The sequence below is a fragment of the Sabethes cyaneus genome, chromosome 3 (assembly GCF_943734655.1).
Source record: "Sabethes cyaneus chromosome 3, idSabCyanKW18_F2, whole genome shotgun sequence".
Taxonomy (NCBI): Eukaryota; Metazoa; Arthropoda; class Insecta; order Diptera; family Culicidae; genus Sabethes; species Sabethes cyaneus.
Window position 1 is genome coordinate 159,729,625 of NC_071355.1, and position 26,135 is coordinate 159,755,759.

General features: G+C 38.9%; 1 long non-coding RNA gene across 1 annotated transcript in view; it reads left to right on the top strand.

Moving 5' to 3' along the window:
* The window catches only part of LOC128741892 (uncharacterized), a 442,705-nt gene that overhangs the window by 305,171 nt on the left and 111,399 nt on the right, over window positions 1–26,135 (top strand). The gene's annotated exons all lie outside the window — the stretch shown is intronic.

Here is a 26,135-nt window from a genome sequence, read left to right on the forward strand (position 1 = left end):
GTAACAAAGAAAAACAAATGAAGAAGTCGTGAGCACTGAAGAAACCGAAACTGAAGAAAGCATCGGGAAATTTTATGTCCGATTCAAACGTGTCTATTAGCGTTACTGTCCAGCCAAACAAAACGAAACGAAACATCAACTTTTGAGCGCTTTTTGGGTTTCGGAACGATTACGAACGGTCCAGGTGGGTTAGCACTCCTCGCACCCACGTCACGTGACGGTTGTAAATAGCGTACTGCGGGGAAGACAACAACAACAACAACAACAACAAGGTTAATCACAAATGTCACACACGCAGCAGACTCATACAAGGTAAGGCGAAAACGTTGCATTTTTGCCAGCCACAAACCCACAACACAATTAAACACGAATTTTAGCCTATTTCCAACCATCATTGGAACACTATTATAATTATTATGATTATTATTATTATTACTATTATCAATTATTACTATTATGATTATTATTATTATTACTAATATTATTATTGGGGTAATGACGATTATTATTGAAATTATTCTTGTAATAAAATATCGCAGAAAACGTGAAAAAATATTCTTGTATCGCTTTTTCGATGATGTCGTATTAAGGTGAGGTATAATATAATTGACTATACACAACTTTAGTAAATGTTAGCGATTAAACAATTGGAATAATTAATCCTTGACAGCAGGAGGCAAACAGAAAAAAAAACAGGAAACATGTGACAGTTATCAACTAAAAAAATACAGAATAAAACTATTCGAATCTTATCAAACATATTTAAACGTAATGGATCTGAACTAGGATTTCGATCAATTGTGTGTGTTTTCAAAAAACTAATTCAAAAATATAAAAAAAAACATAAAAAACTATAAAAATGCACTTAAAAACAATGTTTACGATTATTGCTATTATTAAACTAAGAAGGAAGAAAAAGAAAGGCGAAAGTAAACACCTCCATTATTACAATGAGAAACTATAGCAGTTTTTCCCACCATGCACAAGAAAAAGAAAATGAACGGAGTTGGAAAAACACAATTTCCCCCGAAAATCGCATATCGCATCCATGTTTGCAAACACTTATTGAGTTTGGTACCATGTTAAACATTGAAATAATGATAAAGAAAAAAAACTAGCATTTATCTAGCATTGCCAACCTAAACGGAAGAGAACAATTACATTTCTCCACATTTTTCCATTTCCTAAATTAAATTTGTGTGACTGTTGTAGTGTTATTTATTATCAGACTGACGTAAGAAAAAAATTCGCTAAGAAACTTTTATCCCTTAATCGAGAGGCATTTAGTTATGTTACTTCAAATCGACGGCAAAACGTTCGCTCGGTTTCTTTTCCTTCCAGCGTCCTGTACCATTTCGGTTTTACCTCGAAAAGCGAAGGTTTCAAATCCCTCGGCAGCAGAATGTTCACTAAGTTAACAGCCATCATTATAGTACCACGCCTAGCTATATTAATCAATTTACTAAAAGAAAACCATTTGCAAGGAAAACGTCAATACAACAACAAGTGAAACAAAAGAGGAAAAACAAAACAGGAATTGGTAGATTTGTTAACTTGTGCTTTGTGTATTTTTTCCGTCGACCGTTTTCACCCACACTAGGAATCAGCGCGAGTCACAACAACAACACACTTACACGCACAGCCACAGGTATTCAGACACACAAACACAAACACACACACACTCACATTCACATTCTCCCTTTCACTGTACGTCGAAGCATGACTGTAGTTGGTTATCACATTCCAGCGTAAAAACAAAGAAGAAAAAAAAATCGTTAAAATTTCTATTTCTGTTAGAGTTACTGATGAATTCAAATCAGACGAAAAAAAAAACAAACAAGCGAGAGGAACACTAAATTTGGGGTGAAAACAAACGATTGATAAACTAAGCAAATCAGTGAAAAGAGAGTGAAAACACGCAATGGAAACAAGCACATTGAGCAGCAGGAGATATAGAAGAGGAAGAAGAAAGAGAAGAATAGGACGAGAAAGGAGAAAGAGAGAACAGAAACCAAGTAAACTTGTGGACACAACGCGCCCTCCTCCGTTACGATTATTTGTTATATTTTTACGATGAGAAGAGAAGCAGAGAGAAAATATTTTAAAATATACAATAAAATTAAATGAAGATAAAAAACAAGAATGCGACTGATGTTTAAGTATAGCAAAGAGGCAGAAGAAGAAAAAAATACACAAAAGGGAAATTTTACACACAAGCCAGAGAGTGAGGAATGAAGCAGAAGAAATGTGGTGAAAATTCAAATCGTTAACACATGTGACTAAGAAAAAAAAAGAAAACAAACATTTGCCAGTTTCAATACTTTTTTTATTAACTAGTTTACGATTTTTCGCTATTCACCATTATACGTAACTTTGTTCGATTGTTTCATTTTTTTTCTGCCACTATGGAAATGGTTTAACTATGTTAGGATAACTATTTGAATATTATTTTTAGTTTTTTTTTTTCTTTAGCTCTAAAACTCTATTTATCGTAATCTACCGCAATCGAGTGATTTTTCTTCCCGCTATTCAAACTCGGACACGAGGAAAAATGTTCGAATTCCAACTAGTCATAGCCTATAGTCGTTTGTTGGAGAGATTTTTTAGGTTGATTAATATATTGAAACTTATTACTATTTAGTAAAGGTATAATGAAGCACTTATTTAATTACAAACCACTCAGCAAACAGCAAAATGGTCACCGAAACGAAAGTAACCGCCTCTATTGTTATGTTACAAGAAAAAAACAAAACCAGAGAGCATGTAGTTCGGGCGTAGTTTGAGGCTCCATTCAATGCGAATGCGAAAGTGGAAGTGTCAAACTGCTGTTGCTGCAAATGGGGCTCGAACTGTCCGAACTCGACTCGAGTTGTGCGAAACCAATTTCGAAACCACTAACAACTAAGTGAGCAAATCAATCCCACTTGACGTTTGTTTTCTTTACATCTTGTAACTCGGAGGTTGTACTCTGAGATTTTTCATGAATACTTTTTGTTTGTTTTAAAGTTTCGATAATTTAAATGTATTTTTACCGAATAGAAATAAATAAAACATTGGATTCCTAATACAAGCGGTTTGATGTGATTATTTACTGTATCCGAAATCCGAAAATCTTTTCCGTTTTCGTCGAAACTGTTATGTAGGTTAGATTTCCTAAAAACTTACCGTTTGGATGATCGCGGTTTTCAACTATGAATTAGTTAATCATACTCTACAATGTCTATTTATTTTATTTTACAGGTTAGTATATGTTTTGGTTGATTGATTTCTAGCACATTTCAATGGTAAGTAGCGCCAGTCTGAAAGCAGTTTCTGATATTAAGTAATACAAGTAAGTATTTAATAATGTTGTTAAGTTTGTAAAACAATCGGAATTTCCTCAGACAATGTCAAATTTATTATCGTCCTCGTCACGTCATGGCATTACTCGTGACATTTTCCAACAAAATCCAACAAAATTTTTCATCGTACGAACTAAAAATCACAACAATGTTTACGAATCTAACGCGCATGTATTTGTGTAGAACGGCATGACGAATGTTATAGGTACTGCAAAATTTCTGCAGGTCAGGCAATTTTTCATGCCTATAGAAAACGGCAATGCCTTGCGTGAGTTATATTTATTTATGAATGACGGAAATTAAAACGATTAGTCGACATTTCCTTGTTTGTCACACAAAAAAACGTTGAAAATTTGGCTGGTAGGACTTCTTTAATGATAAAAAGCATTTAAATAGATCTCAGCTCACTTTGATTGATCGCGTATGATAGACAACAAACTAAAATATTAGGGAATAACTAGTTTTGCATTGTGTGTCATAAAAATACTAATATTTTTAATAATTTGTGTTGGATAAGTCGGGAATAGGTAATTACGACGAAGCAGCAACATACCCTAAACCCAAGTTGTTGCGAAGCTCTAGAGATGACAGTAGTTTAATGTGGGTTGAACGTGAGCTTGACTTGTTGTTATATCCAACAGAACTCCAAGATCGCTGATCTGATCGTCGCGTTTAGTGATGTCCGTTAATCGTTCGATTAATTCAACTAATCGAATAACTATAAAAATATTCGAATAATTTTTAATCGAATACTGCCAGCACGAGTAGTTGAATTAATCGAATAGTTCAAAGGAAATAATGTGAATGCTAATAATCCTAGAATAATGGCCGCTAATCGTTCATAATCGTTCGATTAATCGAATTAATGAAAAAAATATTCGAATGTTTCTAATCGAATACCACTAACAAGAATAGTTGAATTAATCGATTAGTGCAGTCAACGCTCGCCGATTAATCGGTAATCAAATAATTGAAAATTTCGGACATCACTAATCGCGTTCGAGAATAGCTCCGTTCATCCGATAATCAAAAGAGATGACCGCATTACATCGGTGAAATGTTATAACCACACATTTGGTGTAAGCTTGTTTCTGTTATACCAATCAGCAAAGTTGTCCAACAGCGCTTGCAATCGGTAGCAATCAGCGATAGATTTCACAACGAGATAGATCTTTAGATTGTCGTCATATGCGTCGGCACTAATGTGCATCCGGAATCAACCAGAATAGCAAAGTACAAGGCAATAAGCTAAGACCCCAGATTACTGCCTTGTGGAACCAGGCCATAAAACCACACAGGTCTATTGATATATAGGTTTTATTGCTGTTCAGAATTATACCACATACGATGATTTCAAAGAACTTTGATTGAGCACAAAGACAGTTAATGCCAGTATGTTTGATTTGCAAAGAGAACTATTTAACCTACGGTATGCGTCACTGGCATATTTCAAAACTTGTTTATTTTGCGGTGTTCTATGGAGTTTTCTATATAAATGGGACTGCTATGCGAGTAGCGCCAGTGTTCGTTGCTTACGAAGTAGTCTTTGCTTTGCGTTTCGATGCCATTTCAATCTGTGCAGCTCACTATTACTGCAGGAAGATTTTGAAGGAAAATTAATTCTGGGAATATCTTCGTTCAAATGCAAACAGCATCGCAAAACCGCAATGTCACATCATCAACGTCGATCTCGTCTGATAATGCAGCCCAATCTAGAGATGAAAGGTAATCCACAAGTGTATTAAAATTAATACAACGATAGTTTAGAAGTGCAAGTCTGAAATTGACATCTTGAACTTCAACGGGACGTACCAGTGTAGGCAAGAATGACTTCAGTGGAGGATGGGGAACATCAACAGGAAGTAACGGAGAAATGGCCCGAAGCACAGAGATCTAATATTCAGGAAGGTAGTAAACGAGGTCCAGTGCTCATCCGAGGTAGTTACGCAGTGAATTAATTTGTTTCAAGTTCAGAAATTCAAATCCATCGACCACAGCAGCGCTTGCAGCGGGAAGCGGGGGAGAATTGTCGTACTGTACTTCATCCTCTCCATTAAACCAAGAAATTTGCTTTGGTTATAATCACCACAAATGAGAATTCTTTCGTCTGAAGATCATTTGCCACGTAATTCAAGGACTGAGAGGATCTGCTCGTCGATAAACTTGAAAACCTGACTTCTGCCTGGTGGGATGTAGATTGCAGAAAACAAAGACTTTATTTCTTCGATGATAGCAGAAACACATACTTTTTCGAGACAATTTCCATGCCTTCAGTTGACCAGCGAACTAGGGAACTGTTAAGCAACGACAATCAATACGCCACCAAAACTACTTTTGTCACATACGATACATGTATTATAGTAGTCCTAGGTTGCCTTCCGTTCCACCACCTTCTGCAACTTAACCATTGGGGTGTTCAGCGAAGAACTGCTTCCACCTGTCGACCACCTCGCTCTCGTTTGTGATAAGATTCCCTCCCTCGTCCCTACACATGTCAGATTTCGGTGTATAACCCTTACGAGTTTGTATCACCTTTTATAAAACTTGCGATACATGACGATACGTCTGTAGTTAGCTAAGTATTAAGAAAATTTCCTTTGAAATGCATGGATGTCGCCGTATAATCGGAAGGAAGGAACACCAAAAATTGTCACAATGTTACTTAGTTTCTTTCGAAAAAGTACCGGAGAATCATTTTCTAGCCACATGTAGCCAGTGTTGCGAAGCCCTCACTCGTGTGGTTTACAAAAAGATTCAGCGGTTAGCACAACCAGCAGTAGAAATCTTAAATAAGTTCCAAAAACATTTTGACAAAAACAAAGAATTCTCAATAGATTCTGAAAAAACTCCCAAACAAACTAAAATAGGTCTCAAAAGAGTCTCAAAACATCTCAAAATAAGCTCACAACAATCTCAAAAGAGTTTCGAAAGAACTCAAAACAGTTTCAAAATAATTTCAAAACAATCTCAAAAGTATGTTGCAAAAGAGTTTCAAAAATGTCTTATAAGAGTTTCTAAAACTTCAAAAGAGTCCCGAAAGGGTTTAATGGAAATCCCCAAACATACTCGAAGTCAAAACAGTCTCAAAAAAGTTTAAAATGAGTAAAAAAATTCTCAAATGAACCTCTAGAGATTTTCAAATGCGCGTCAATAATCTCACTCTTTTGACAATCTCAAAGGATCTCAAAAAAGTTTCAAAAGTGTTTCGAGTCTTAAAGAAACCTCACGAAAGTTTCAAAAGAGTTCAAATAAGTCTAAAAAAGAGTCCCAAAAGAGTTTCTAAAGAGTTTTAAAACAATCTCAGAAAAGTCTCAGAAGGATCTCAAGTGAGTGTGAAAAATTTCTCAGAAAATCTCAAGAAAGTCTCAAAAGCGCGTCAAATCTCAGACGCGTTTTAAAAAGTCTCAAAAGGGGTTCGAAAGAATCTCAAAAGAATGTCAAAAGAGTCCCAAAAACTTCCAAAAGAATCTCAAAAAAGTTCAAAGGTGCCCCAATCATGCTTTTTCCGACCACCATGTTGCAACTCTCGTTGGTCCTGGTCAATAACGGAGTAGCAGCACACGGGCGGTATCCTATGCTTATGCTTATGCTGCTTAATCTCGAAAAAGTTCAAACGAGTTTCCAAAAAGCCTCAAAAGAACTACTGTGTTACCTGACTCACTGCGAATATGCGTTGTATTCGCGGGATCGTGTTTTTTCGAAAGGTTTCGAAAAATATCGCCCTTGTATCTAAAATATCGTTAATTTCGATCACTAAAAATAACGTACTTAAACGTTATATTTCAAGTTCCAGTAGTACGCAATAAGGCTTATACAAATTTGAAAAAAAGTCCTGGTCTCGAAATATTGTTCAAGGGAGGGGCAAGAAGAAAATAATAGCATCAAACCTTCAAAACCGAAACAAAGGAGTAGAAACCAGTGTCTATTTTTCCATATTAATACATATTTAATACAAAAATGTTGTACATTAAAATATTTGGAGAGATAAACCGTTACGACTGAAAATGTTATTCCAATTTAATTACAGTTTCGCACATTGCCATAATCCATACTAAAACTTCATTTTTAAAGCAGAAGAAGATGCACAGTACAAAAGCAATATAACTTAACATGACTTGATTTGATGTTAATGTCACAACATGACAATAGTCCGAAAAGTTTCGAACAATTCAGTAACATCCTTTCTGCATGCAATCAATGCATGGTAAAATATTGTATTTGTAAGGTAAAATTGTAAGCTTTATGTCCCCAACATCCAAAATTAGGGTAAGTTCTTAGACACTACGGAATAAAACGACTAATTGCCGACTAAGCCCCGAAAGCACTGAAAGCTGATATTCCGGAGTGTTTAATTTGTTGTACTTCTATTTTAATCTATCTACTACCGATGACAGCATAAACTAACTCTCCTGCAATCCGGAATATATCCGTCAAAAGCGGTACCAAATTTCACTAATATATTGTTTAGTTTGTTGATGCCTCAATCTAATTCCATTCTTTTAAAACAAGTTAAAATAAAATGGAATAAGATTTAAAGTAAATGGAGCCAAAAGTCTGATTTCAAACACATCCAATTTTCGGCTTTGGGACCGCCTGCGACCTGCAGCAGGAATCAAAAAACTTACATCAATTAGAAATACTTATTACCAATAATTTTTTATCTAAGCAATTTCTAAATACGGATCCAATAAGAAAATACGACAGATAAAACTTTTTGCTGTTTTCACATGATTTTGAAGACTAGACAATAATTAATCCAAGCACAAAAGAAAACTTCTTTTCAGCTATTTTCTATTTTTTCTACGAGTTACGATGTTTACACAAGAGATTGGTGCCATATATGTAAAAGTACGACGTTTAGAAAGGAAAGGAAAATTTTTTAAAAGTAATCATGTCTCACCCACACAATTGTGTGGGCTCGGGCTTAAAGGGTTATGTTGGCTTTAAACACCAACCAAATTATAGCATTCCTATGCTTAATATATTTCAAATATTGCTTTTCCTGACATTAGTCTATGTTCCTATAGTTGTAGTAATGTTCCTATAATAGTGGTACAGTAGGATTTCGAATTTGGCAATAAATGCATGTCGCCTATGTTACCAAAAGCGAAACCGTGCCAAAATCGAGACCTTCTTTTGATGTAGAAAACTGTTTTAAAAAAGGGTCCGAAATGAGCTAAATATCGATTATGTTCTTACGATTGCAACAATATTATACGCCCTGCGGTAAGACGTAGTCCTACATCAAAAAAAATATTACCTTTCGAAACATTCTACAACTACAAACTTTTATTCGTGCACATACTGACGTCATCATGTACGCGGAAATGGATTGATGTTTTAGCATATTTTTGGAGCATACTTTAAGCGTGTTCCCAAACTCGGTCCATGCCAAAATCGAGGCATACCAAAATTGAACCATGCCAAATTCAAAATATTACTGTACTTTGTTTATTTCCCTTGGTAGCACACGCATTGAACATCTCTTTTGTAAGAGTTTTATGACTGTTTTATCGCAGTTTAGTAGAATTACGAATTTTTCGATTGGTTTTAAGGAGCAACTGCTGAACTTAAAGTGGAGTGCACTCTAACACCGAATTTATTACTTGGGTAAGGTGCTAAAGAAAATGATCATCTCGATTTGACAAACGAAATTTTATGCAAATTCTCGATTTCCACGAAAAAACGACTTGTGCAGTTTTAGCCAAGGTTTTGCGACACTATCTAGTGATTGTAAAAGAAAATTTTAATGAAAACCGTATAATTTCTAGATTTATTGTGAATCTATTGAATCTGAACGATAATTTTGAAAAATCTTCCTGTGAAGGCAGTGGTGCGAAGTCTGCACTCGTATGATCTAATTTTCTCACACACGTGTACTCATTCTAACGAGCACATCGGCTTCAGAATTGGTTTGGGACTCTCATTCCTATTTGTTCATACGAGTTTTAGCGAGTGCTAACAGCCAAGGTCGTCGCTCTCGCTCGTAATGCAACCCGAGCTGCTGATACCGGGCTCGCATATCCGCCTGTGAGTAGAATCGAGAAGATAAAGAAAAAAGAAAAAGTAATGCAAAATCTGTATCCTAGTGCGCTACTAGCCCTCACGTGTAGCTGATGTTGCTCACGAGTTTTTTGACTCGCGAGTGGGTTATGCAAAAAAAACGATATAAGGATGTGCGTTCGCGAGTGGGTAGGTAGCAGAATGTCTGCACACAGCAACGGCGGCTGTTTGTCTTACGCTTACGTGAGGGATGTACGCGTTGAATGCTATGATTCTCATATTCGCTCGCGTGAGAGTAAGCATCGTTGGCTTCTCGCTCGATATGCAATATTGCAATGTTAGATACTGAAAACGGAAAAATAAGACACAACATGACATTTGAAAATTTTTCAATGACGCGCACTTAAAAATTAATAATTTACTCTATAGCAGTCCATGCATAGAAGTTTTTCCAATCAATCGATTCAAAACTCAGCGGTCCAGTTAGCTTAGAGGGACGATGCTGATCTAATAAGCCAGTTATCGTATGTTCGGATCTCGGCTGGGCTTGGTGTTGTGAGAGACCGTAGGGTCGCTGCACTAGCCCCGTAATTATCCTGTACTCTAATAACATGCTGCACAGTCACTCGATAAAGCAGGGTAAAGTCTTGAAGACATTTATACGCAAAGTTTTGCTTTGCGGTGCAAAACTATTGAATATCGATCAAAAAAACGAGTTCGAGTTGTTGGAGCTCGAAACCTAGCAACGTTTCGTGACACTTTCATTTTCAGATAATTTGAATTAACACCCTATATCTTCCCGTAAGACATAGTCATAAATCACGCAATTCGCATTAAAGTTGATATTAGGTCAATACCACTAAAATAGTTATTTATTAAATAATGTATACACATTTACAAAGGTTACGTGGGCATGATAAAACATACAATACTTCAAACCCACAAATTGTGATTTAAAAAGCACGTACATTTCGATAATACGTACACTAAACGAAGCGCAAGGTGTACGTACTATCGAGGTATACCTGTACTGTTTCTCGAAACTCCATTGACTGGGGCTGGGAATAGGACTGTTATGCGAGTAGCGGCAGTAGCTATAGGATAATATTATTTTAGATAAGAACCACATGACATTCGACACCCGTCACTTAATTTCCCAATAATAATAGCTCCCGCGACCAGAGTAGGGTAGATGCTCCAGTAATGGAGGGATTATGTCGGGGGGTAGTGTGTAAAGACAATTTAAACGCTCAATTTATCAGTTTTCAATTGAACTACATGATAATATGATGCAGCATAGTGTTGGCTTTAAATACATACCAAAATTATACCATTCTGCTGGTTAATATATCTAAAATATTGATTTTCCTGACATTAGTATGTGCTCCTAAAGTAGTGGTAATGTTCCTATAATAGTGGAAAATTTGCCTATAATAGTGGAATGTTGTTTACCGCCTTAGCAACGCATGCAATGAGCATGGCAGCATGTGGATAACAACGTAGGCTTGTTAAAATGCTATGGATTGTTACGAATTTCTTAAGAAATTGCACTCTATTGGACTGCAGAAAAGAAATTTGTAATTTTTGCACCAGGCTCTTGCATTTTAACTGTGTATCTTAGATAAAACTGTTAACAAATAAATATTTAACAATAGAAAACTGAAATTATCTCGAAATCCGCCAAAATTATGATATATTTCGAGTTTCCACCACTACTGGTACTACCACAACTACTGGAGCATCTACCCTACCATTTATTTATTTCAGTTATTCGAATCAAATCTGTGTTAAACTTTTAATATTTATTTTGTATTTTTCCATGACGCATGCTAGAACAACAATCGAAAAGAATATTTCTCAATGGAAAATCCATTCATCTCATTCAGTTGTATTCTATTCATGTTTATTTTTGGACCGGGATCAGGAAAAGATTAGGAAAAAGAATCGCCAAACATATTTCGGAAAGGTGACCGTTCATCTAGCAGTGCACTGTGCGGTTGACAATTCTTCATAAGAATTGGGCTCCAGGAAAGTGCTCAAATAGACATAAAGACAGTGAACGCATAGCTCTCCCCAGTCAAACAAATGGTAAGAATCAATTTCGACATCCCTCGAATCCGCATATTTATCATGCTAACGAAGAGGGATTCGCTTTTATCGGTTATTCTCATGATTATTTTTCCTTCAGTTTCGAACTATCCTCCGATCAATCGTGCGTTACTGCCTCCTTTTTTTTCTCGTTCAGTTGACTGCTTCTTAACCAATGTTACATCCGAACCCACCATCTCCGCTTTCCCGCTTTTCCAGCATAATACCGATCCATATGATCCCAATCTAGCGTCGCGTCACAGTGCTCGGTGATGCCTTCAAGCCTCGCCACCAAGCAAGCGTCATTCGGTGTGCTCTTTGTGTGTGTGCTGCGGCGGTGGCGATCCGTTTCCAATTCGGAATCACCGAACCGAACCGAAAGGGTTACACAGACGGGGGAGAAGGGACAATGTCATTTCGGAAAAAAATCCTTCGCAATGTCGGCAGTCAGCAACAGCCAAAGCCGAAAGAAAAACAAAATTAATGCTGAACCCGTGCGCTAACCTCGATGAATCCAATTTGCAATTCAAAGTTCCGGAGGAAAAGTCTGCCGTAATTCCGCAAACGGAGGCGCCGTAATTCGGAAAGCCCTAAATCGCCTGTTTTCTGTTTTCGCCGTATCTCACAGCGACGCAGATTGAGCAGTTGTCGTCCGCAGCCGGTGGGAAGCGCTCCATTTCCGGTCTTGGAGCAGCAAATGCGGGGCGCTAAGATTGACGGTGCATGCAGGCGAAAGTTGTCCGCACTAAACGATTTCGAGTTTTCCTCCAAACAAACCAATTTGCCATCAATGTCGTCGCCGGCCGCCAGGAACCGAGGAAGGCTCGCCGAGACGACGAGGCGGGTGGATTTTGTCCTCATCTTACGCTCGTCAACCGAAATACGAGTGAACGAGCGGGGGAAAAGCTTGTCAAAGCGAGTTGATCGAAGTTATTAAAATCGCGTCAAAATATTTCGATGAGATGCTATTGAACTGTGGCGTAATTCGGACGGGGGTTTTATGTGGAGCATTTTTTACGCATTATGACGTTCATATAAATTCATTAATTTTAATCAATTTTGCAGGGGCTGTATGCTTTTCGCGTGATCCAGTTTGATGTGAAGTGATGTAAATTTTTCATTTTTATTACATCGATGAAAATGCCACATTTCGCTGTCACAACGCCAACTTCAATTAGTTATATTCGAAAGAGATAATCGCATGTTGACTATACATTATTCACTAATCATCACCCTTAGAGCTACTATGGGTTAGTGTTTATTTTTTTCAAAGGCTGGCGAGAAAAGAGTGCGCTTAAAAGTAGTGAGTAATTAAAAGCCTTCCCGTCCGTTTTAGAAACTTGACCTACTATTTTTTATTCGACACGCTTCCTAGCCAGCTGTACATAATGATTGTGGGATTGGTGGGATGCTCTTATGATTTTTTTCCTGTTTTACTTGTGTTTGATTGTGTCGCGGTTCGACGTAAATCATTTTTTTATTAAAGGTCTTCACCTTCGGTGGATCGAAAACTAGATGTTAGATTATCTAATATAGGATGCCGTGTACTGATAGTTAAATTACCAAACATTTGGGCGCAAACCGAAAGAGTGTGGGTTAGAGTCCCACTCAGTAATTGAATTAGGCAATATATTTTTGGCCCCACATCGAGGTTTCGCAATATCATCCCGTCTACCATTCTTCCTCGCCAAACGCTCCTTCATCTTTAATTTAAAAAAATGCTTTTATGATGCCAAGGACGAGTCCTCAATAGACTCGTCAGAACCTATGGAAAGTGCCCAAAACATGACGTAAAATAATCATTGGAGATGCGCAGATCGGTAGGGAGGAACACTTCCGTCCTGTCATTGGAAGACATAGCCTTCATCTGTTGACCAATGATAACGGTCTGAGGCTCAAACATTTTTCCGCAACAATAAGAATGACCGTCTGTAGCACCTAATTTCCACGGGTGAACTTTCGGAAACACACTTGGATTATCCTCTAGCTCTAAGGTAGTTCATGTCCTGATTTCCGATCGACACTTTTCAGATGTCATCGATGTGGGGTCTTTTTGAGAACCAAATAACGTCTCCCACTAATATCTCGTCATATGTAAGACGGTAGATAGCTTGGCAATGGAATACTGAAACAACTGCGAAAGAGGTGGTAGGCACGACACATGGAAGGAAGCACAACAACTGGTTCAATACCGGATACCAGAGAGTGACAGATGAGTAGAACCAGGCTAAAAGTCGTATGCTCACTGTGACTACTCGTCAAAACAGAGAAAAGTGTACATGCGTAGGTACCAGGAGCACTTGCTTGCCGGCGCAGAGGAGAGATCCGCTAGCAACGACACGCGGAGTTTCTACAAAACGGTGCAGTGCAGGAATTTTGTCAGGCCTGTGATGTGCAATGCAACCTGTTTATCTGCTAATGTTGGCAAGCTGCTTAAAACGACCAAGTTTGGGGAGCACAACTTGCAGGCTCATCATCTGTTTGTAGACTTTAAGGCGGCGTACAATTCAGTCAAACGATATAAGCTGTGCTAAATAATACTAGAACACGGTTTTCCGACGAAATTAGTTAAGCTGATTTGTGCGACGCTGGATGGGTCAAAACAATGCGTCAGTGTAGCGGGTGAGGCCTCAGTCGCTTTCGGGATATTGGATAGACTAAAGCAGTGGTGCCCAGGCGCATAGGAACGGTGCGGGCCAAACGAGATCGTCCAATGATGTCACGGGCCGCAAATTTCTCTGGCCATTCCTGCGCATTACAACAAAAACCATTTTCTGGGAATTACCACAAGATTTAAACCGGAAAGCATTCGGAACTACAAAATGCACAAGGTATTACGATTTGAGTGATCCCTGTGTCATCAAATAAGTTACTCATAAGTCCACCATCTCTCAAATCTGTCCGCGGTCCGCACAAAACATCTTGAAGAGCCGCAGTTTGGCCATCACTGGACTAAAGCAAGGGGATGTACCCAGCAAGCATTTTCATATGTATAAAAAAGGTAAAAATCAGTATTTCATCAGCATATCAGTATTTCATGCGCAAAATTGGCATATCCGTACTATTTTGGAGGCGATATACATGATTACGAATAATTTTGAGCTTTACGACTATATAAGTATTTATATACGATAATATCCGATTAAGCGCGAGTCGCTCCGTACTACTCTACGATTTTGTGCTGAAAATCGTATGTATGTCAGTCATTATCATTATATACGACAAAAAATCAACCTGATCCCACTTTATCCAGCTTTAGTTACGATTTCGAGTTTGTTAGGAGATATTTATGATAGTTTTCGTACATTGATACACGAGTTGGTGCAAGCTGGGTACTCTTTAACCTGCTATTCAACATCGCCTTGGAAGGTGCAATACGAAGAGCAAACGTGAAAAGGAACGGGACTATCATCACGAAATATCACTTCCTTCTTGGTTTTGCGGAAAAAGTCGGTACCATCAAAATCAACCGTTGAACAGTGGAGAGGCCTTTAGACCTTTTAAATGGCAAGCACCGAGATTGGAACTTACCATTAATACCGCCAAATTAAGTACACGGTTGCAGGAAACGTGGGAGTTCAAATGGAGTTGGTGTCGAGGTGAAGTTGGATAGGGTATGATTAGTGGAGGAATTCATACACTTTGGTACGCTCGAGACATGTGACAACGATGTAAGCTACGAAACAAAACGATGAATTGAAGTTGTGATTCGAGCTTTCTACGGATTACGTAGTCAGCAGCATGGATGGTGCCATCTGACTTACTTACTTAATTGGCCTAACGTCTTACGACAAGGCATGCGCAGTATAATTTCTCCATCTGTTTTGGTCCATGACAACTGATCTCCAGTTCCGCGGGCATCCGGCGCTCGCCAGATCTCGCTCCACCTGGTCTGGCCACCTTGTTCGCTGTGCCCCTCTTCGTCTTGTTCCTACCGGATTTGATGCGAAAACCATTTTTGCAGGATAGTTGTCCGGCAGGCTTGGCATACACTTTTCGCTTCGATTTTGCTCTTTTGATTACTGCATCTCAGCCAAGCAAAATTTGAAAAAGTGATGTATGGGGCGTTTGTAGAATTTGTTATTATCTACAATATTGTTGAAGTAAGCATTACTGTGCATTTTGTATTTATGGCGCTATAAGGCTGCTACCCTCTTGGTAGCAAAAAGAGCGCTCTTTTTGCTACCAACGGCATTGCTGCCCTACAGCGCCGTGAATACTAAAGATAAAACTTCACTTTCTTCAGCAATATTATAGATAATTACTAGCTCTACAAATGCCCTATACACCACTTTTTCAAATTCTGCTTGGCTGAGGAGCAGTAATCAAAAGAGCAAAATCAAAACGAAAAGTGTATGCCAAGCCTGTTGTCCGGCATTCTAGCAACATGTCCTGCCCAACGTATCCGTCCTGCTTTAACCAGTTTCTGAATACTTGGTTCGCCGTAGAGACGCGCGAGCTCGTGGTTCATTCTTCGCCTCCATACACCGTTCTCTTGCACTTCGCCAAAGATGGTTCTTAGCACCCGCCGTTCGAAAACTCCGAGTGCTCGTAGGTCCTCTTCTAGCAGTGTCCACGTTTCGTGCCCGTAGAGGACAACCGGTCTAATTAGCGTTTTGTACAATGTGCACTTTGTTCGGGGGCTCAAATTGTTCGACCGCAAGTGTTTGTGGAGTCCGTAGTAGGCCCGACTTCCGCTGATAATACGTCTTATAATCTCACGGCTGGTATTGTTGTCCTCTGTTGCCAGCGAGCCAAGGTATACGAACTCGTCGACTACCTCGAACTCATCTCCGTCGATTATCACGGTACTGCCCAAGCGAGTACTGTTGTCGCGCTCGGTCCCGCCTGCCAGCAAATACTTCGTTTTAGACGTATTTATCTTCAATCCAATCTTCTATGCTTTGCGTTTCAGTCTGGAGTACTGATCTTCCACCGCCTCAAATGTTCTGCCAACAACATCCGCGTCATCAGCAAAGCAGATAAATTGACTTTATTGAAAATCGTGCCCCGCATTTCGATCGCCGCTCGTCTTATAACACCTTCAAGCACAATCTTCTTGTCGAAGACCTTTGCGAGATTCGAATGGGTTCGACAATCCACCCGAGATTCTCACACAGGATGGATCCCACCCATCGTAACCATGATAAGTTTAATAAGCTTACCCGGAAAGCCGTTTTCGTCCAAAATTTTCCATAGCTCTTGTCGGTTTACACTATCATATGCGGCTTTGAAATCGATTAACAGGTGGTGCGTGGGGACTCGGAATTCGCGGCACTTCTGGAGGATCTGCCGCAGGGTGAAGAGTTGGTCCGTTGTAAACCGACCCTCCATGAAGCCGGTCGGTAACTTCCCACAAATCTATTGGCTATTGGCGATAATCGATGAAAGATTACTTGGGACAGCACTTGGTAGGCGGCATTCAGGATAGTGATTGCTCGGTAGTTCTCACAATCCAGCTTATCACCTTTCTTGTAGATAGGGCAGATTACCTCGTCTTTCCACTCCTCCGGTAGTCGTTCCGTATCACAAATCTTGACAATCAGTTGATGCAGGCAGCCGGCCAACTTGTCGGGGCCCAATTTAATAACTTCCGCTCCAATGCCATCCTTTCCCGCTGCTTTGTTGTTCTTCAGCCCCTGGATGGCTTCTTTAACTTCCCTTATCGATGGAGGTGGCACATCTTCGTCGCTTGCTGCACCAATGTGGTCACTTTCTCCGCTATCATGGTCTTCCGCCTGCATGCCATTCATGTGTTCATCGTAGTGCTGCTTCCACCTTTCGGTCACCGCACGGTTGTCAGTCAAGATACCTCCATCTTTATCTCTGCACATTTCGGCCCGCGGCACGAAGCCTTTGTGAGATCCGTTGAGTCTCTGATAGAACTTCCGTGTGGCGTGAAAGCGGTACAGTTGTTCGAGTTCTTCGCACTCCTTCTCCTCTTGGTGGCGCTTCTTCTCCTTGAAGAGTCGGGTTTGCTGCCTCCGCTTCTGTTTGTATCGCTGCACATTCTGTCAAGTGGCTCTACGCAGCATTTGTACACGCGCTGCGTTCTTCTCAGCCAATATCTGCTGGCATTCCTCGTCAAACCATTCGTTACGTCGATTCGGTGCCACATGGCCTAGGACGTTATCCGCTACGCTGTTAATGGCAGTTTTTACGGCATTCCAACAGTCCTCAAGAGGGGCTTCATCCAGCTCACCCTCTTCCGGCAGCGCGGTTTCGAGAGATAACGCGTAGTTTTCGGCGACCTCCGGTTCCTTCAGTCGCACAAGATTAGACCGTAGCGGGCGCCGGTTTCGTATGTTGTTTACAACAGATAGTTTTTGACGTACCCTTACCATCACTAGGTAGTGCCGACCATCTATCAGAACGTGGTCGATTTGTGATTCTGTCTGGTTGAGTGATCTCCAGGTGTACCGATGGTAGAGGTTATGCTGGAAGAAGGTACTAAGTATGGCCACGTTCTTGGAGGCGGCGAGGTCGGCAAATCTTAGGCCGTTTTCGTTCGTTTGCGGGTGGGCGCTGAACCGACGAAAGAGTAGTCAAAACTGTTTTAAGCAGAGAACCAGGAAGAGGCCGTAGACTTTGGAGCAGACTCCGCACGCAATGGATGTGCGCTGTTGCTCAGCTGGTGTTCGAGGGGATTGGATAACGGCAGCTCAGGACCGACAGTACTGGTGGATCGTAATTCGTTCGGTGCAGGATTGATAACGGACCATTGCTACTAAAGTAAAATAAAAGGAAGTAAGTGAGGTACCTAAATAAAATACCTAAGATATTATTTAAAAAAGCAAGGGCTTTGGCTTGAATAAATTAAAGTGAACGATATGGACTTGCTGCAGATCGTAGACTCTAACGTCAGTAATATTATCAGAATGTACGAGGATTCAAGCGTTGATATAATGGATTAAACTTAACTAAGCAATAGGTAAACGATACCCTTCTTTAAAACACCATTGGCTACAAATGGTTATGTTAACAAACAAATGCGTTAGAGCTATCAACAGCGCGATGCGCAGAGTTGTTGCAACTTGCAAGTAATCCCCGGATGACGGTACCCAAGTAGCACACGTTGTCACAATTGAGTCGCAGCGGCTGATATGCGACAAATTTAAATGTAAAACTTCGGTTACAGTAACCTAAAATATAACAGTTGTGTAACCGAAATAGCGCAACTTATGTAACTAAATCTGGTTGCATTAACAGTTACTCAATAACCAATATGTAACATGTATAGTTACAAAATGGTTACTATTGAAGTTACACATAAACTGTAAATTGACTTTCAATTGGTGGCAAATTAGTTATCTTGTAACTTTTATTGCATAGCGAAAATGTAGCAGGTTTATTATTTCAATCTATGGCTGTCAACGTCAAGCAGTAAATTTAACTGTTGAATATAGAAGAGTGTATAAATTATTATTTCAACACAAATTTTAATGCAGTTTCAAATTTATGGTGAAATGCATGATTCTAGCTTTGAAAAATTCACGCGCTCTTATTTAATATAGCTTTTCGTTACTTACTTCGTTGAAAAATTGATGTTTTGTAAATCAAATATAAAAATTTAAATTTTAATTTTTTGATTTTTTAAATTTATTCTTAGCAATAATGAATTAGTGGAGCATTCACCTAGAAACCATTAAAAATCAAATTGTTTTCGCTATCACTTCTATCACAGTAAAATTCATAGCCATTTTGCCTTTGGTTCTAACTACTACACCATCGTCCTTGAAGTTTTGTATCGTTTTCGGCATATTGCATGAAATGATTTTAAGCAGCCGTTGTTCATTGTTCACATTGTTGATATCGGGAAAAGGTATTTTTTAGTGATTGTTGTGAAAAGAAAGTGTTAATTTAATATCAAAGAATAGTTTCAGTTTGAATAAAACAGTTACCACCAGTGTTAATCATAGAAGGTTACATTTCAGTTACATTCTAGTTGTACGTAACCTTAGCCTTCGACCTGGTTACGGTATCGGTTATACGGTAACCAATATTAAATCTGTTGCAGTCACTTATTTCTTATGTCGTCATTTCTAAGTTACACTGTAACCTATTTTCATTGCCGATTTCGTTTCGATGTAACTTGATCGTTTTGACGTTTGAGAATAATCATCATTTGCTTACTTAATACCAATGTCTGGGCGGAGAAGATTCCAAGTACCATCAATTAAGTAAATAAACGCATTTACAAGAGCATTTCACAACCCGTGTACCAATTGTTTATCTTTACCATTAGCAATATTCTTCAGGTCTAGTTTTTCCTTAATCCGTTGTGTTTACAAGGAACAGTGAACAAATTGTTGCGAAAATGTTACTAGCCGACTTTTTTTTGACTTCGTAACTGCTCGTAACGGAAAATTAACTGTTTTGCGACCAGCAAGTTGATGACAGTTTGGAAAAAGGTTTCATTTGTGTCACTTGATAACTATTTGGTAACTCGTAACTGAAAGGTGACTGTTTTGCGACGACCAAGTTGTTGACAGTTCGAAAAAAAAGGTTTCAATTTGGCCATTTGGTAACTACCTGGTAACTTTTTGAGATTTTTGTCACTAGAAAACTAAAAAGTAACTATTTTTAATTTTATGTAACCTAACTCGTTACAAGTATCCTAAATGTAACTGCTGTGCAACCTTTTTGTATTTTTTTATTTTTATGATTAGTTACAAGTGCTACTTGGGTACTTAAACAATTCGATAAAAGTCACTGTGTGATATTTCGAGTACTATTGAGGGTTATGAATCCATCCACACTACGCAGCAAATGTTTGCACCAGGAGCACAACTTGCAGTGAGATACTTTGTTTGTGAATTTTAAGGCGACGAATGATTTATTAAAAGAAAAAGAACTGTGACCAGGGTGATGGATGAGGTTTCCTACGATACCGATTCGAAGGATGTTGGAGAGATCAAAACTGGATGGTCGGATGGATTGAAATAATGCACTCTCAAGTTCGTTATTCAAGACTGTTCATGAAAAAAGATTGCAGATTATTCAAGCCAAGGTGCAAAAGACATTGTTTTTTAACTCTGACATAATCAGTTCCAAATTACATAGCTTGAGAAGTCGCTATTTTTTCCTTCGTTACGAAGAAATCTCCTCTCGCAATTGCAACAGAATGAAATCAATATCCGCCGTTTTCCGCTGGCTGGCATTCGATCGAATTACAGAACCGCGTGTGTATGGAGAACCATTCCATTACGTCGTCATCAAACAGCAATTCAACACGCGAAAAGCGAATGTTTACCTGTACCGACCGCGCCAAGCTGCGCCCCATCTGCTTTCCACTTTAAAAATTAAACTCACCCATCGTCATCGATTTGCCGATCGCACCGTCGCCGTCGCCTCGAAATGCCATAGGTACGTATACTTACCAGTCAGTAGTGAGCGTTGGCAGTGGAGCGCGGGCGGGTGCAAAACTGGCGGATGGACAGGTAACTACAACTTAATCGGAGGCGGTAATAAAACTAATGCTTCACTAACCGAGCTGAAAATTGCTCCATCAGACACTGCCGTTGTAGCCGACTGGCCGGCCGCCCGGTAGAATGGCAAAGGTAAGCGGTTTGATTATTAAGCCGAAAAAGAAAACTTGCGACCCGAACAGAAACGGCGATTTTGTTAAAGTATTTTTCCTACTGCAAACGGTAAGACAACATAGGATTTTTGGTATTCAAAAGTACATTTTGCAATATTCGACATAGAATGGCTTGAGCAAAAACAAAAGCGATTCATAGAAAATTTTGACAAGGGTTGCTCTTTGGTGGTCAACAATCACGTCGGGTTGACAATGGATCTGCGATGTGTGAATTTCTTCTAGGTGTACCCAAAATCAATCATCTGCAGCTGAAGGAATGAATATAATTTAAAAAGAAAACATATTGTAGAAATCCTAGTTGACGTTTAGCATTCTCTAGACTCCAGAGTTCGAAACCAAAACCCGCAAAATACAGCAAGGGCTCGTAAATCCCATCCTATCAACGATCTGCAGCTAAATTTCACCGGTCACTGACGGTCAGCCGCACGACAATGCAGCCTGGCGAAGGCTGGGAACCATTGACCAGTGGCCTTGTCTGTCTGGGGATGCCGTCAACTAATTAGTACCGATCGAACCATTTCGCATCCCACAGTCTGGGGGCTGGCCTTGCGTTGCGTTGGTTGCCCGTTCGGCGGAAGGCTAAATAAAAACCGCGACAGCAGAAAAAAAAATCCACCGAACCGAGGTCTTTTGTCTGGCTGTATGTCTGTCTGTCTATCCGTTTGGCTGTCTGTCAGGCTGTTCCCAGCCGACGCTGGCGGTGGTCGATTGCATCCAGAGCAGTAATCGGTGCGATCAAAGAGCCTTCCGTGGAAGCGATTATATGCACTTCTGCGAATCGTGAAATTGGATGCATGTGCTGAAGATTTTACGATCTATGTCTGTGCTGTTGGACGATTACATTTCGATAGAATTTAATGCAAAAATTGGACGTCGATTGAAACACTTGTAGAAATAAATTTAATCAGACTGTTGATTGAGGCATTTGATTTAAAAAAATTAATACATTACCGACGGAAACAATTCAAAAATGGTTCAGAAACGGAACCATTTCTCTGGAAATTAATGAAACTACTGAAACAGGATCATATAAATTCCAGTTTAATTTTCATGTATTAGACGTGAAACTAGATTTAATTGTATACAGCATTACTATTTTTAGCAGTTTTCAACGTAGGCGTGATCCTAAGCATATTAGGTTATGAAAATAAATTTTCAATTTGGCCTTGGACTTTACTCGAGTAGTCTGCGTAATAAGAGTTTCTGTCTCGAATTTTCCTTTCTCTCAGTATTACATCGAGCTACTACTGTTGTCGTTCCATAATCCATCCATAATTTTAAAAAATGAAGGTTAAATTCTTTGTTTTATAACCGATTTATATAACCTCATTGTTACGGCCAAACCTCTTTCTATACAGTAAATTTTTGAAATCTACGAACAGGTAGAAGTCACATGGGGTTGAATCCGGTGAATATGGAGGGTGTGGAGGCAGATCGGATCGTAAGACATTTTGTTGAAAAAGTGGAAGGTTGCATCAGAGACATTACCGCCTATGGACGTAGGACCACGCAGAGCTGTTATTTATAAACATACCTACTTTTACTACGTTCTTGAGGTGCAGTTTATGATACGAAAAATAACTGATTACTTAACGGAAAGTGGATACTTTTTACACACTCATAACTCAGCCATTTTCTAAAAGACCTTAGAAATTAACCATTGGTTATATGAGAATCTTAGTAATATGTTTTTCCTTTAGAAATACTTTCATTAATCGATCTAAGCAAATTGAAATCTAAGCATTGAAAAAAGTACTGAAAATAATAGATATTCTGGGTTAACAAGTCCTTCAGCTCCTTCAAAATTGATTTAGAATAGAACGGTCGATTCAACTAATTCTCACTTCCTGAAATATTTCTTTATATTAAAAAGGTTTGCTGAATTTGTTTTACAAAACACTTCAATTGTATTGAAAATTTTACGGAATGGATCGAGTTTCAAAAAATATCCAGCATATTAAAACAAAACTCGAATTGAATAATTTAAAACTTGGACTTGGCTTCTAAATTAAGCTTGGGACCCAAACATAAATGAACATTTTTAATTGGTTTCGGCGAAACCTTCAGAACTTGAAAAGTTAATTTCAGTGAAAAGAAAATTAATTCTAAGACTTCTTTAACAATTATTTGGTGGCTCTTAAAGAGCCTTATTGGTGGACGATATATAAAACTTATATATAATTACCAAGTACACAGGCAACAGCTACCAAACACACGATTAGAGGTGATGAACTTGTCCAAGTCTCCTGCATATAGCAGATTTCGAGAGGTTTGACTCTCGGGAAAGGTAATCGTAGAGCGATCATTGTTGCAAGTCGGAGTAGAAGGCAGGAATCCGTTCGAAGAAACTCATTTCATTTGAAGAATTATCAGTGTAAGAGTGGACCTGCTTCAGAACCTTTTGTACATTGTGGTGATGTTTTTGATCTAGTAGTCTCTGCTTCATTAGAACGAGGATTTAAAGTCAATCCTTCTTTTCAAAGTCTCTCATTCCATCATCTACTTAACTAAAGGGCGTAGCTTGTCGATGCACTACCACAAGGCCGCAAAACTGTTGCTATGTTAGCAACACAAAGCAACGAAAATTGATAGTGTTTTGAATTGCATTTCAGGTTATCTGGAGGGACTCAGCATAAAAGGAAAAGCTGAGGAATTGAGATCTTAAATATCCAATATTTAAAAAAAAATGGCGATAATTAGACTAAAAGGTTATAAAAACGATGGATTTCACTCTCATATCTTCCTGATAAATGTAATGCCAGTATCGATTTCATACCCGAAAATGCTCATACGTGATTGGGTGGAGATCTATGTAAATTTATTAAAGTTATTCAACTTTATGTAAAAATTTTCAGCTGCGTTGATTTTATCCCCATACCATTCCAATATGAACGATTAAATTTAATGCGCATATACTGCACAGCTACAGAAACATCTGAAAATTTATTATTTACTAGTTGAGCCCGAATCTTACGATCCGGAAAATATAAATGTCTGTTCAGAGTTCCGAAAACTGCGGATACATTCCATTAGCCAGTGTTTGCGAAGATGTTTATTCTTTGTATTAGTTCTTTAAGTTCTTATATTGCATTATAGAGCTATAAGATGTTGTACATAAAAGAGTCATAACCGGAAACTGAAACAAATATTTTATAGACGTACTAGCTGACCCGACAAACTTCGTATTGCCACAATTTAACCTGTGTTGTACATAAATCATGAATCTCGGATGATCTTTGTCACAATCTCGAGTTTTGCAAGCCCCCCAGTGGGCGGCGCTTCCGACGGCGGGTCACCGGCAACACTCGCGACCGTTTCGTCCTGAATGATCTAGTGTTACTATATAGTTTTTGTGGACTTGAGTTTTATGGAAGAGTCTCGAATTTCTCGAGTTCGATTAGTTTTTGAGTTTCGCAAAAATTTCTGTTTTATTTGTATGAGAGTCCATATCCCCCTACCACAGGGGTGAGAGGTCTCTAACTATCGTAAAATAAATTCAAGACTCCAAAATCTCCCACATGCCAAAATTGGTTCCATTTGCTTGATTAGTTCTCAAGTTATAAGGAAATTTGAATTTCATTTGTATGGGAGCTCCCCTCTTAAAAGGGGAAGGGGTCGTAATTCACCATAGAAAAAATTTCTGCCATCTAAAACTCCCACATGCCAAATTTGGTTCCATTTGATTGATTAGTTCTCAAGATAAGAGGAAATTTGCATTTCATTTGTATGGAAGCCCACCCTCTTAAAGGGGAGATGGGCCATAACTCGCTTTCTAAAGAAGAGAGGGGTCTCAATTCACCATAGAAAAAAATCTTGCATCCAAAACCACTTACATGTCAAATTTGGTTCCATTTGCTTGATTAGTTCTCGAGTTATGAGGAAATTTGATTTTCATTTGTATAGGAGCCACCCCCTCTTAAAAAGGTAAGGGGTCCTAATTCATCATAGAAAAAATGGTTGCCTCCAAAAACACCCACATGCCAAATATGGTTCCATTTGCTTGATTAGTTCTCGAATTATGAGGAAATTTGTATTTCATTTGTGTAGAAGCACCCCCTGTTAAAGTTGGGAGGGGTCCTAATTCACCATAGAAAATATTTTTGCCTCCAGAAACCTCCACATGCCAAATTTGGTTCTATTTGCTTGATTAGTTCTCGAGTTATGAGGAAATTTGAATTTCATTTGTATAGGAGCCCCCTCCTAAAGTGGGTAGGGGTCCCAATTCATCATAGAAAAAATTTTTGTCTCCAAAAACACCCACGTGCCAAATTTGGTTCACATTTGCTTGATTAGTTCTCGAGTTATGAGGAAATGTGTATTTCGTTTGTATAGGAGCCCCCCCTCTTAAAGTTCAGCATAGAAAATATTCTTGCCCTCGAAAACTTTCACATGCCAAATTTGGTTTCATTTGCTTGATTAGCTCTCGAGTTATAAGGAAATTTGTATTCCATTTGTATAGGAGCCCCCCTTCTAAAGTGAGGAGGGGTCCCAGTTCATCATAGAAAAAAATTTTGTCTCCAAAAACACCCACGTGTCAAATTTGGTTCCATTTGCTTGATTAGTTCTCGAGTTATGAGGAAATTTGTATTTCGTTTGTATAGGAGCCCCCCCTCTTAAAGTGGGGAGGGGTTCTAATTCACCATGGAAAATATTCATGCCCTAGAAAACTTTCACATGCCAAATTTGGTTCCATTAGCTTGATTAATTCTCGAGTTATGAGGAAATTTGCATTTCATTTGTATAGGAGCCCCCCTTCCTAAAGTGGGGAGGGGTCCCAATTCATCATAGAAAAAAAATTCGTCTCCAAAAACACCCACGTGCCAAATTTTGTTCCATTTGCTTGATTAGTTCTCGAGTTATGAGGAAATTTGTATTTCGTTTGTATAGGAGCCCCCCCTCTTAAAGTGGGGAGGGGTCCTTATTCACCATAGAAAATATTCTTGCCCTCGAAAACTTTCACATGCCAAATTTTGTTCCATTTGCTTGATTAGTTCTTCAGTTATGAGGAAATTTGTATTTCATGTGTATAGGATCCCCCACTCCTAAAACGGGGAGGGGTCCCAATTCATCATAGAAAAAATTTTTGTCTCCAAAAATACCCA